Below are 13019 nucleotides of genomic sequence, written 5' to 3'. Positions count from 1 at the left end.
CCACATTCCATGTCTAGAGAAGCACAGCCATCAGACCCTCTAAAGTGAAATGCCTTCTTAACAAGAGAGACTGTTCAAACAAACAAGCAAAAGAAATAGCATTATTTATAAGACATAATCTTGGCTTTTATCTTTTGGCTCAGGATGTTCTTCATATGTCAATATAAGCATGCAGACCCAAAATGTCACTCACTGAGTGCAAAGTAAATCTTTTCAATCTCATTTCCATTGACAATAAAGTATATGTATTCTGTTAGTCACTAAACCTAAAGCTCCTTAAGAAGAGTGACTAAGTGTTAATGATTGTTACTATGTGTGCCAGATGAATGAATGAAGTCATGATGACCTTTCCCAAAAGCTAGAATGATTGATGCATGATGACAAAAAGTGAAAGCTCATAATAAAATAGCAACATTCACAGAGTGCATACTCTAATAATGCTCTACTAAGGTTCAACACATACCCCTGCAACAACACTGTAAGCCCAGGATTTAACCTTGTTTTTCAGATGAGATCATTAAGGCTCAAAAAGGTGAGGGTACTTGTGTATATCACATAGTCAGGAGAGAACCACAGTTACCACCAAGGTCTATCTGATGTCAGATCCTGAGCCATATGCCCCGCAAAAGCTTGAAAAAGTAAAATTAAGCCGTCCCCTTAGAAAAAACATACAATAGATGATTAGAAAACTAGATGTTTCCATGTCACTCCTCATCAAGTAATTGTTATTTATATTAAATCTACCTGCAGAAAGGATTTGAAGCAAATTCCTGAGTAGAAGACAGGATAGACACATATACGTGGGGATAAATGTGTAATCATATCAGTTTCTATAAGGAGGGGGAGGGAAGCTGATGAGAACAGAGGTTTTGATGGAGGGTGGTCATGGACAGCATGTCATGACAAACACACAGGCCTGCTTGGTGTTGATTTAATCCTCCTTGGCCCCACAATATGGCAAAGTGTGAAGTTATTAAAAGCTCAAGCTGGGAGCCAATCCATTTGCATTCAAATTCTGTGCAATTTCATGCCACTTTGTTAGTTTCTCCCAGTCTCAATGTCTTTGAATTTAAGGAGGAAAGGGCAATGATTATAGTACTTTTCTCAAAGAGAGTTGTAAATGAGAGAATCCTACAAATAAAATTCCTTGCATAGCCCTAGCTTTTAGGTACTCAGAGGAAAAAAGAGTTTTGACAGCAGGGAATGCTATGAAAAAAATCATTGAGTAACAGCCAGAAAACCTGTTCCAACCACCCCTATAAGTTTCCCTTACCTCCTTCCTCAAAAGCGAGCATGAAAATTAGAAAAGCTCAACCAAGGAATGCTTCCTGATGTGAAATCTTAGAGTAGTGCTCTCCAAGAACCTATTAAAGCCACCAGAAGCAGAACGGCAAGGAAATTTAAAAAGGCTCCTGCAACAGGAATGTCCATGATGCCAATGGAGAGCTGAGGCATTTATTAGGTGTTCCTTTGGAAGATGTTAGGAAAGATTATTAAAGATAACAACAAAGGATGACCAGATTCATTGGTTCCTGTGAGTAAAAACCCTAGGCAGTTCCTGAGCCAATTAGAAAGGCTGAAATAGCCAGGTCAACAGAAGGTCAATTTATATCCAGAAGCCAATAAGTAGATAATAAATATATCATCCTGGAGTTTCTTGGTGAATATGGTTTATTAGTACAAGGATGAACAATCATTAATGAAACTCAGGTTTATTATGTACCTGATAATAAACTATGTGCCACCCACAAAGGATTCTTAGGACAAAAAGGTCCATTTCCTCCCTTGAAAGTCCATGTGTTTGTGTGTGTGTGTGTGTTGTTGTTGTTTTTTTTTTTTTGTTTGTTTGTTTTTTTGCTTATTTTTCTATATTCTAATTCTATTCTATTCTATTTCTATATTTCTATATTCTAATGAATAACATGGCATTTATTATCTCTCCAAGACATGGGTTTTACAGGTGATCTGTTATCCCCTATTTATTAGTCTATTAATCATATCCTCTTGCTGTGGTGACTTTGGCATTGAACTATATTGGAAACTATTAAGTTCGTCTAAACAGCACAGGTAGTGAGGTTAATTCCACTTCTAAAGATTGCTTTGGACAGCCTAAGACATGAATAGAACTAGAAGCATATTTGATGTCACTAACCTTAGAGACAGGGGCATCTAATACAATTCATTAAGTATAATTGAAATAGAAATCCTACAATGAGAATGTAACAAGGAACATTGTGTAAATTGACTTTTTGAAGTATATCCTTCCCTCGGTGCACATATTCATTTCCCATTAATTTTAATGGACATAACGTGCTCATATATCAACTGAAAGATTTCACCTGCTTCTGTGTAAAACTGGCTGCATAGAGAAAAAGGTTCCTGTGAAGAAAAAGTGAGAATGCTCATAAAGATCACTTGGATAATTGAGTCCGAGAGCATTACAGAGAATTAAATATAAATTATTGCATTGAATAATAAAGGAGGAATTATTATTAAATGAAACCAATTGTATTGTTTTAAAAAGAAAGCCCCTGGGAAAATAATTTGAGGTCAACTCATGTGTATTCTGGACTGCTTTCCCACTCAAAACCCAGTGCTCCAGAATGAACTGTGAGCTAAAGGTAGAGACTATGTCTTATGCCTCAGCATTGTACACTCAGCATAAACCTTACACACACACACACACACACACACACACACCTCCCACACAAAAGGCACTCTGCAAATACTTAGCTAAATGAAATGAAGTGGACTCTCTATTGTTTCTTAAATTCTCTTCAAACTTCCACACCTCTGGGCTTCCACTCACATTGATCCCTTTGTCTGGAACATCCTCACACACTAGCCCCAATCTTCAATTGCTAAATTCCCAGCCAACAGATGAAGACCCCACCAAATGTTAGGAGGTTTTTCTTGATTTTTTCCAAGTGAGCGCTGATGGACCAATGCAGTCCCAGAATCATATTACACTCTTAAAACTTAATAAAGACCTTAAGGAGGTTTTGTTTAAATTAATTATACCTATCAATATTTACATTAGAAATTAAAACTAAAAATGTTTAAATATTAATTCATTAAAGCTAACAATAATAAACTCATTACATTTTGGCATAAGTAACACATTTTTTTGTGAAAAATAACTTTTCCCCTAAATCATGAGTAGTTTGGCATTGCTTTACACTTTACAAATCTCTTTCATGTTTGGTTTAATAGAAGACAGACAGCTAGATTCTCATATCTGCTTTTGCAGTTAATATATTACAATATATTGTTTGAAACATTTAAAGAAAAACTAGCTTCACATGATATGTAGTTGGAAAAGGGAAGAGTATTTTTGGCAGCCTATTTGGGTAATAGTGGATATTCTTCTTTGATGCCCTACCAAATTTTTCAAAGGTAAAAGTTTCTTAAATGTTAGCTACAATGGTGGAATTGGAAATAATATTAATGAATTTTTCATACTGTTAAATTTTTATTCTATTTTTCACTTGGAATAAATCTGTTTACCCACGCATGATTTTTTTAACATTATGCATTCATCATTTGGAAAATACTGATTCATTGAGTTACGCAGAATTTCAAATATTCGACTCTACAATATTTTCAAAAACCACATTAATATCTCCACCAATCTCATTTAAAAAGCCTTCAACTATCGAGAAGCTGTCAAACTCATGAAAAATTTTCCAAAATTCCAATTTTCACTTGAAAGTTTGAGTATTATCATTGGCAACAAATACTGTCAAATTGTTTTCTTTGAGGTAATAAGCTCACTTAATTCATTTTGAGAAAATGTCTACAAAATATTCACATCTGAAAAAAGTTTGTCAACCATTCCTTTTGGTATAAAATCATAATGTATAAAATCATACTAGTATAAAATCATAATGCCACTAAAACAACAACAATAAAAGAAAAAACCCTACTAACTCAGCTAGCAACAAAACAACTGTGCAAATGTTTTTCCTAAGATGACCATTGTATTTCAAGATTCCATAGAAACTCCCATTTGATCATATAGGATATCAAAAACACATGTATGCTAGGATCAAGATTTCATAAAATAAATAATTTTGACTGTTAACCAAGGACATTCTTATGTTAGTGTTTTGTTTTATTGTGAGTGTGTAGCAATTAAGGAATACAATGACTTCAAGCACAATTGGGAGCCACTGTCTTGATTTCTGCACCAGCATTTTTACCCACCATTGCTTTTGTTCCATCATTACAAATGATACAGTGAAAGAAGCAATACCATTTAAGGATTATTTTGAAATAGTTTTAACCACACAGACTGCCTGAAAAGATCTTTGGGATTTCCTGTGGCCACACTTTGAGAACCACTGTGATGCAGTAGAACAGACTTCAGTGTTGACCTTGAACCAATTACTTAACCATGTCTATAAAATAGAGATAATAAATACTGGCATATTGGTTATTGTGAGAATGATATGTAAAGCACCATATGCTACCTGTCACATATTCAGTACTGAACTAATCTTATTCTCTTGTCAGCCCCTCTGTACTTACTTTATATCTATAACTACATTTAGAACATGACTTATAAAAATGCTATCTTTGGTTTTATTTCCCTATTAGATAATAACTCCTTTCTGACCTTACTCAAATTTCTGGACCTTACTCTTCTATCCTAGGTAGAGAGTCATTGCTCCCTTTGAGAATCTGGTGTACCAGTAAGGCCTTCCACCTCAGAAAAATGTGCACGCACACACACATGCACACACAATTTTGCATAAAACTGCAAACTGAAAGAGCCCTTGAGGTGGATCTATGATTCTTCCAAGGAAGAATTTTTTAAAGGTTGATCCTTGAAACATCTGCTTCGAAATCAACCTAAACATTACAATAATGATTCCTAGAGTGCCTGACTGGCTCAGTCAGTTGGGCATCCAACTCTTGGTTTCAGTTCAGGTCATGATCTCAAGGGTTGTGGGATTGGGCACTCCACTCAGCAAAGAGTCTGTTTGAAGACTCTCTTTCTGGCCCTCCCCCTACTCACATGTGTGCACATGCATTTTCTCTCTCTTGTAAATAAATATTTAAAAAATAATTGTAAGAAAATAAAATAATGATTCCTGGGCCTCTCACAGAACTACAAAATCTGGATTGCTAGTCATCAAGCCAAGAACTTCACTTTAATAGTTCTCCAGGTGTTTTCTATGCCCTTTCAAGTTGGATCTCCAAGGGAATTCATGAGCCTGATTAAGAAATCCTACCTCATAGAAGCTGCTATATGGCTGATACTCAATATACATTAATGTGAAGAGACACATACTTTTGAAGTCAATGAAATGGCAGAGGATCACTGAAGTTTAGAAGAGTGTACACAATCCTCATATTTTCCAAACCCTCACTAATCAGCACAATTACTTGAGGGTTGTATTTTTGTTTGTTTTGTTTTATTTTAAAGCAAACATTTACTCAAACAACCTACTCTAGAAGTTATGATTAGGAAGGCATGGAGTGGAATCTGAATAATTAAAAGTTTAGGGGTTTCTTCTAGTGATTATGATCATGAGGCCTTAAGAATCACTTTGTGCTCCTCGGCACAAAGTTTGCTTTGCTAAAACACACACACACACACACACACAGACACACACAAGAAATATACCTGTCTCTACAGGTTTATTTGATCCTGGATTTAGATGTTTAATACAGATTTATTTTTGTCAAACTTTTTTCCTTGTCAAATTGTTTTCTTTGCATTTGTAAATCATAAGATCGCTCTAGGTAAAAAGCTTCTGCACAGCAAAGGAAACAGTCAACAAAACTAAAAGATAATCTACAGAATGGGAGAAGATATTTGCAAATGACATATCAGATATAGATCAGTATCCAGGATCTAAAAAGAACTTATCAAACACAACACTCAAGAAACAAACAATCCAGTCATGAAACGGACAGAAGACATGAACAGACATTTCTCTAAAGAAGACCTAGATACGGCCAATAAGCTCTGAAAAAATGCTCCACATTACTTGCCATCAGGGAAATACAAATCAAAACCACAATGAGATACCACTTTACACCAGTGAGAATGACTAAAATTAACAAGACAGCAAACAATTAATGTTGGCAAGGATGTGGAGAAAGGGGAACCCCCTGGCACCATTGGTGGGAATGCAAGCTGGTGCAGCTATTCTGGAAAACAATGTGGGGGTTCCTCAAGAATTTAAAAATAGAGCTACCCTATGACCCAGCAATTGCACTATTGGGTATTTACCCCAAAGATACGATGTAGTGAAATGACATGACACCTGCACCCTGCAGTGTTCATAGCAGCAATGTCCATAACAGCTAAACTCTAGAAGGAGTCACAATGTCCTTTGACAGATGAATGGATAAAGCAGATGTGCAGATGTGGTATATACATATATATATGTATGTATATACATATATATATAGTGGAATGTATATTCCATGGTATATACATATATATGTACATATATACATATATATAATGGAATGAATATTCCATTATGTATATATAATGGAATATTACTCAGCCATCAGAAAGCATGGTAAACCATTTGTTTCAATGTGGATGGAACTGGAGGGTATCATGCTGAGTGAAATAAGTCAAAGGACAATCATCATATGGTTTCACTCATATGTGGAATATAAGAAATAGTGAAAGAGACTATAGGGAAAGGAGTGAAACTGGGTGGGGAAAAATTAGGAAGACAAACCATGAGAGACTTCCTAACTCTGGGAAACAAAGGGTTGCAGAAGGGGAGGAGAATGGGGGATGGTGTAAAGGAGCGACAGGCAGTGAAGAAGGCGCTTGATGGAATGAGCACTGGGTGTTATACTATCTGTTGGCAAATTGAATTTAAATAAAATATTTTTAAAAAATAAGATCACTCTAGGGTAGTGGCTTTCACATTTTACTGCAATTAGGAATAACCTAGAGAGCTTTTAAAAATCCTGACAAGACCTCAATCCAATTAAATCACAATCTCTAGGAATGGACCCAGGCATCAGTTCAGTATTTATTTAAACTCTTCGAATGATTCCAAGTTGTAGCCAAGTATGAAAACTGATGCTCCAGAATTTATGGTCAGAGTTAGAAGAAATTAAAATGTGTTTCTTCCACTTCCTCCCATCAACCCTGGCCATAAAAAATAATTTAAAAAATTTAAAAAACTCTTCTTGCTGTTTTACATATAAAACAGAAAAGTTGAAGACTAGAAAGAAGAGGGGGAGGGGGAGGGGAAGCTAGGAAAAAGAGGGATCCCTTCTAATAAATACTACTTTGTAGTGTTTAGAATGTGTTCAGTTTTTCTGAGCTATGTAAGATTATACTGCAATGCCTCTCTGCCTGCAAATATTTCAGTGTATGTTTCTTAAAAACAAGAGCTACATACCTGTCAGACTGCCCAAAATCCAAAACACTGATAATACCACATGCTAATGGGGATACAGAGCAACAGAAACTTCTCTCATTGCTGGTGGGAATGCAAAATGGTATCATCACTTTGGAACACAGTTTCTTACAAAACCAAACACGCTCTTACTATACAATCCAGCAACTGTGCTACTTAGTATTTATCCAAAGGAAGTGAAAACTTAAGTCCATCTAAAGCCCTGCTCACAGATGTTTATAGCAGTTTTATTTATAATTGCCAAACTCTGAATGACCACGATGTCCTTCAGTATGTGAATGGATAAACTGTGGTACATCTAGACAATGGAATATTATTCAGCACTAAAAAGAAATGAGATTTCAAGCCATGAAAAGACACAGAGGAACCTTAAATGCATATTAGTAAATTAAAGAAGTCAATCTGAAAAGGCTACATACTGCATAATTCCAACTATATGACATTCTGGGAAAGGCAAAACTATGGAGACAGTGAAAATATCAGGGGTTGCAAGAGGTTAGTGGGGAGAAAGGACTGAATAGACAGAGCAAAAAGAATCTTTAGGGCAGTGAAACTACTTTGCATGGGACTATACTGGTTGTGGATACATGTCATTATACATTTTTCCAAATCCATTGAATGTACAACACTAAGAGTCTACCCTAATGTAAACTCTGGGCTTTGGGTGATAATGACATCAGTGCAGGTTCATCAGTTGCAACAAATGTACCACTCTGGTGGGGGATATGTTGATAATGGGGAAGGTTATGCACGTGTGGGGACCTGGGGATATGGGAAATCACTGTACTTTGGGTCAATTTTGCTGTGAACTCAAAGCTGCTCTGAAAAAATAAAATCTCTTTAAAAAATAATTAAATAGCAAAAAAAAATTATAAGTAGTTTCCTTCTATTGTCTGCTATGCCATCCACATATCTCCAGCATATTGATTGTTTTCTTAGGCTGACCTCCACCCCTTCTCAGCTCAAGATGGCTGGCTCAGTTTCAAGATTTCTGTGAGGTGTTAAATACACCTACCTTGTCTTTTGTCTCTTTCTAACAGTAAGGGGAAAAAGATCTTCTCAGTAGTGCTCAGTAGATTTCCCCTCATGTCTCACTGGCAGGGCTTTGTTGCATGCATATACTTAAACCTAATTACTTCTAAAAGTGAATGAGACCAGTACAATTGGCTTAGATAAATAATAAGTTATTTCCTTGGTTGCAGAAGAGCCTGCCATCCTTAAAGGAGGTATACCTAGAAGGAGGGTGAGCAAAAGTCAGAATTCTGTTTTCGAAGGGGAATGGCTATTGATGAAATCTAAAGTGCCAGCTACCTTCAACTTTTTGCCTGTCGACTCTTCCTCTGGAATCAGCCTCCTTTATGTGAAGAAAAGGGCACTTCAGAAACAAACTACAGAATAAATCAATAGACAAACATATAGAAGGATAGAGAACATGGTCAGTCATTAATGGTACTGCTCATGTAAGAAACCCTTTTCTGCCCAATATTTTAAAAGACTTTCTTAATTTTACTTTTAAGAGTATCATTATCACTAAAAACTTAAATTATGCCAAATTCATATTTAAAAATCAGGCCTTTTTTTAGTGCTTTACATTTGGTTGTCTGATACAGAGAATAACACTTAAGATTTATTGAGTGACATCTGGTTAATTAAATGTCTATTTCCTCCTGCCTCTTAAAGAGATCATAACACAGAAAGACAACATTGGGAAAATAATTAAAGTGCAACCAAAGAGCAGGACTAACCTTCTAACTCACTATAATTAAAAATAAAACAAGAGCATTGTGCTGAGAGAATTGCCTGTCTTTATCAGGACACCTGTCTGTACATTTGAAACCTTATTCTGGAAGTCTCCATTTTGCTTTTCTCCATTTTTGTGTGCAAATGAAAATTTCATTTTCCACAGAATTACTTTGGCAAAAACCTTTTTATATTCAGCCTTCAGGAAAACTTATCTCTTAAAAGACCAGAAGGCAGGGACGCCTGGGTGGCTCAGGAGTTGAGCATTTGTTTTCGGCTCAGGGAGTGATCCTGGTCCAGGGATTGAGTCCCTCACATTAGGCTCCCTGCGAGGAGCCTGCTTCTCCCTCTGTCTTTGTCTCTGCCTCTCTCTGTGTCTTTCATGAATAAATAAATAAAGTTAAAAAAAAGAAGAAGATAGTTTCTACCTACCTCTTTACAGGAGCAATGACCCCAAGTGTCATTAATAAAGGAGCCATAATGGGGGTCAGCTAAAAGAGAGCAACTTGCCTGACAGCCATTGTTGGTGGAGGAAGGCAATGGTCCTAGGCCTTGGAACCCTTCAGACAGCTGTGAGCAACATTGCAGGTGACAGCCTATGAATGACCTTTCCAGAATAATAAATTAATAGGAGTAACTAACATAACACTTCCCCGTATATTAATAAGCATGTACTTGGTGTTTCATCTTTCTTTTTTTTAAAAGCTTTTATTTAAATTCTGATTAGTTAACATACAGTGTAGTATTAGTTTCAGTGTTTCATCTTTTTCTAAGGAAAGAATATACTCATCCTGTTCTTTTGAAAAAAGCCTATGGACCAAATATCAGAGGAAATATATCCTAAATGTGAGTCCCAAAAGCTTTACCTTCAAGAAAAGGGAAAAGTAGTTTTAAAGGGATCAGAGGGATCTCATATCCTCATCCCCAACCAGAGGCTGATATTCCTCTGTTCCAAAGTGGCAGTGGAGATCCACAGCTCAACACATAATGTTTAAGTCTTGATTCCATCATTTTCTAAATATGTGGTGCTAGCCATATTATTTAACCTCTCTTAGAATTGTTTTCCTCATCATAAAGATGATCATGGTAATCGGGCCTGTTTATGAGGATTAAATGAAATAACATATGCTTAGTGGGTGCATTGTAGAAATGGCATCTATATTTCCTTCCATTTAGCCCAGACTGTGACATAGCGTTAGGCACTGAATTGTGTCTCTCCAAATTCATATGTTGAACTTCCAACCCCCAATACCACTTCAGAATGTAACTATTTTTGGAGATAGGGCCTTTAAAGAAGTAATTATGGGGGTGCTTGGGTGACTCAGTTGGTTAAGGATTCAACTCTTGATTTCAGCTCAGGTTGTGATCTCAGAGTTGTGAGATCAAGTCCCATCTCAGCCTCTGTGCTGGGCATGAAGCTTGCTTAAGATTCTCTCCCTCCCTTTCTGCCCCTCCCTGCCCCCTTTCTCTCACTGTCTCTCTCTCTCCCTCTCTAAAAAAAAACTAAAAAAATTAAAAATGAAGTAATTATGGTCAAATAAGGTCATATGACTAGATCCTAATCCAATATATGTTACAACTGATGAATTATTGGACACCTAGTGCTCATCACATCATTGCTTTTATATATCTGGCATCATGTCCTGCTTAGCATCATAGTTTCTTTTGTCCTTGTCTTCGCTCTCCCACACTGCCCATAGCAGATAGCTGAGATCCTCATGAACTCCTTAGACTTTATATGTCATTATTAGTTCTTGGGAACAGAAGTGATTTTACATACATGTCTTACAACCCATTAGCATAGCACTCTCCACATAGTGAATACATGTTTAGAAATGGTCAAATCAAACTGGATGAAATTAAAATGAAAGACTTTTCTTTAATGAAAACATTTTTCTGGAGTGCCTGGGTAGCTCAATGCGTTAAGCATCTGCCTTTGGTTCAGATCTTGATCCCTGGGTTCTAGGCTCAAGCCCCACTGAGCAGGGAGCCTGCTTCTCCCTCTGTTGCTCTCCTTCCTTGTGCTCTCTTGCTTTCACTCTGTCAAATAAATAAATAAAATATTAAAAAATATTTCCTATGATGAGGATTCTTTGCATTGTTGATAAGTTTCTATGTAATTAAAACTTTATCTTAAAGCTGAAACGATAATAGTATAACATACAATGGATTTGGAACTGTGATATCTGAATAGATAAAATATTTTAATTTTTAAATAAAATAATTTAAAAGAATCATTATCTTTCAGAATTTCTAAGAAAATATTTTTTAAATCTAACATTTGTCCTATTTGGTAACTCCAGTTGAAATAATGGTTGTGCAAATATTTTATAAAAGGTAAATTATTACACAAACATCATATTTTCAAAGCATTTAATATGGATATAACATAGAACATAATTTTCTTGACTTGGAATCATAAAACAGATTTCACTACTGAGGATAAAGAGGTCAAATCTATTTCTGTACTTACCCAATTTGACAGACTCATGGCACATCAATAAGGAATATTTTATAACCTTTTTTGTTAACAAAAATGAACCATACCTTGTAAAAGATTTAGTTTTTAATATCTGGAAAGGTCATGTCAGTATTTTTATTTTTGTAATATTTTTGTGTTTCCCAAGGTGATGAGTGTACTATCAGTAAGAGACACAATCATTCATTGTGAGAGTTGCACTAATTTAAGCAATTGCACCAGATGCTTCTGGTCAGTCAGTTCTTGGTTATCCACACTAAAGTAACCAATGAATGCCATTTAGTCCATTAAATCCTCCATATTAAGAAAGGGAATAGATTTGAATAATGTATCAAATGTTTCAAGAATATACCATAAACAAAACCTTTCTATATTTCCCTACTTGATCCCCTAGCTTCTCCCTTTAATCCACTTCATACACTCATTTATTTATTTAATAAGCCCAGGCGGAGTTTCCTTCCTCTCTGCAGTAATGTTAGGGTTTCTAAGTACCCCTCCTACCTTAAATAGCATGAGGTTACAAGAACTAGATGTGTCCCCAGTAGAAATGAGTGTTGTTTGACCTAAGTTAGGGGATGCAGACACAGGGAGAACTAGAGATACCTATAAGACCCCTCTTGAAAGTTAACATTGCCACTTAAATTCTTCAACACAAATCACTAAGCTAGGAATAGCTGGTGGATAGGATCAAATGTTCACTAATTACAGTAATAGGCCAGGAGCCACATTTTTAATGAAGTTTTGTGGAATTATCTCCTACTGTGATAGATTCACCTCATACTCCATGTTGTATCAAAACTTTATATTGATTGTGAACTTCTGAGGGCATCTTTGGTCTTTCTCAATGGTTTCCTTGTGCTTGTTAGTATTAGTCCTCCATGTCTCTGCAATAAAAGTAGTTTCACATTCCATCTCTGGCACAATTACAGCACCCAGAACAAGGCTCTCACTGGAGAACATGATCAATTCTTCCAAAAGCACTGCAGGCCTTCCCAGAAGTACAGTCATTATTCTACTTGCCTCCATCTAATGATAAGGGAAATTTTTATAATATGTTTGCATTAGCATTTTTTCAAGAAAACTAGAAATTTATTTTACTCTAGAAATACATTAAGCTGTTTCTGCATTCAAATAACTCCTAATGCAATAGTTCAGTATACCCCAAACTTATGTTATCTCATTTTATAATTTAATTCCCTAAATATCACTCACCTTGGTTTTTGTTACTCCCGAAGGATAAAGCTTCATTTGTACAACTTTACAAAATATCCTTTTATAAGAAATCTTTTTTTGCAACCAAATAATGAGTATAGCTAAAGCTTCCCAAGGGGTTTCTGTTATATACAAAAAACAAAAAGTTTCTACCTCTGATATGTTGAATGACTATATTCACC

At 35.8% G+C, this 13019-nt stretch overlaps 2 long non-coding RNA genes across 2 annotated transcripts in view; one reads left to right on the top strand and one right to left on the bottom strand.

Annotated features, from left to right (window-relative positions):
• LOC140636705 (uncharacterized) overlaps positions 1-13019 on the top strand; it is a 169532-nt gene that overhangs the window by 141092 nt on the left and 15421 nt on the right. The window lies entirely within an intron of this gene.
• LOC140636706 (uncharacterized) overlaps positions 11051-13019 on the bottom strand; it is a 97066-nt gene continuing 95097 nt past the window's right edge. Inside the window, exons 3-4 of the long non-coding RNA XR_012033913.1 lie at positions 12400-12651; positions 11051-11186 (exon numbers count right to left, since the gene is read on the bottom strand). This is a non-coding gene — a long non-coding RNA (uncharacterized lncRNA). The remainder of the gene's footprint in view (positions 11187-12399; positions 12652-13019) is intronic.

This window comes from Canis lupus, chromosome 7 (assembly GCF_048164855.1).
Source record: "Canis lupus baileyi chromosome 7, mCanLup2.hap1, whole genome shotgun sequence".
Taxonomy (NCBI): Eukaryota; Metazoa; Chordata; class Mammalia; order Carnivora; family Canidae; genus Canis; species Canis lupus.
The sequence above is the reverse complement of the archived record's forward strand: the minus strand, read 5'-3'. Positions and strand labels throughout refer to the sequence as shown.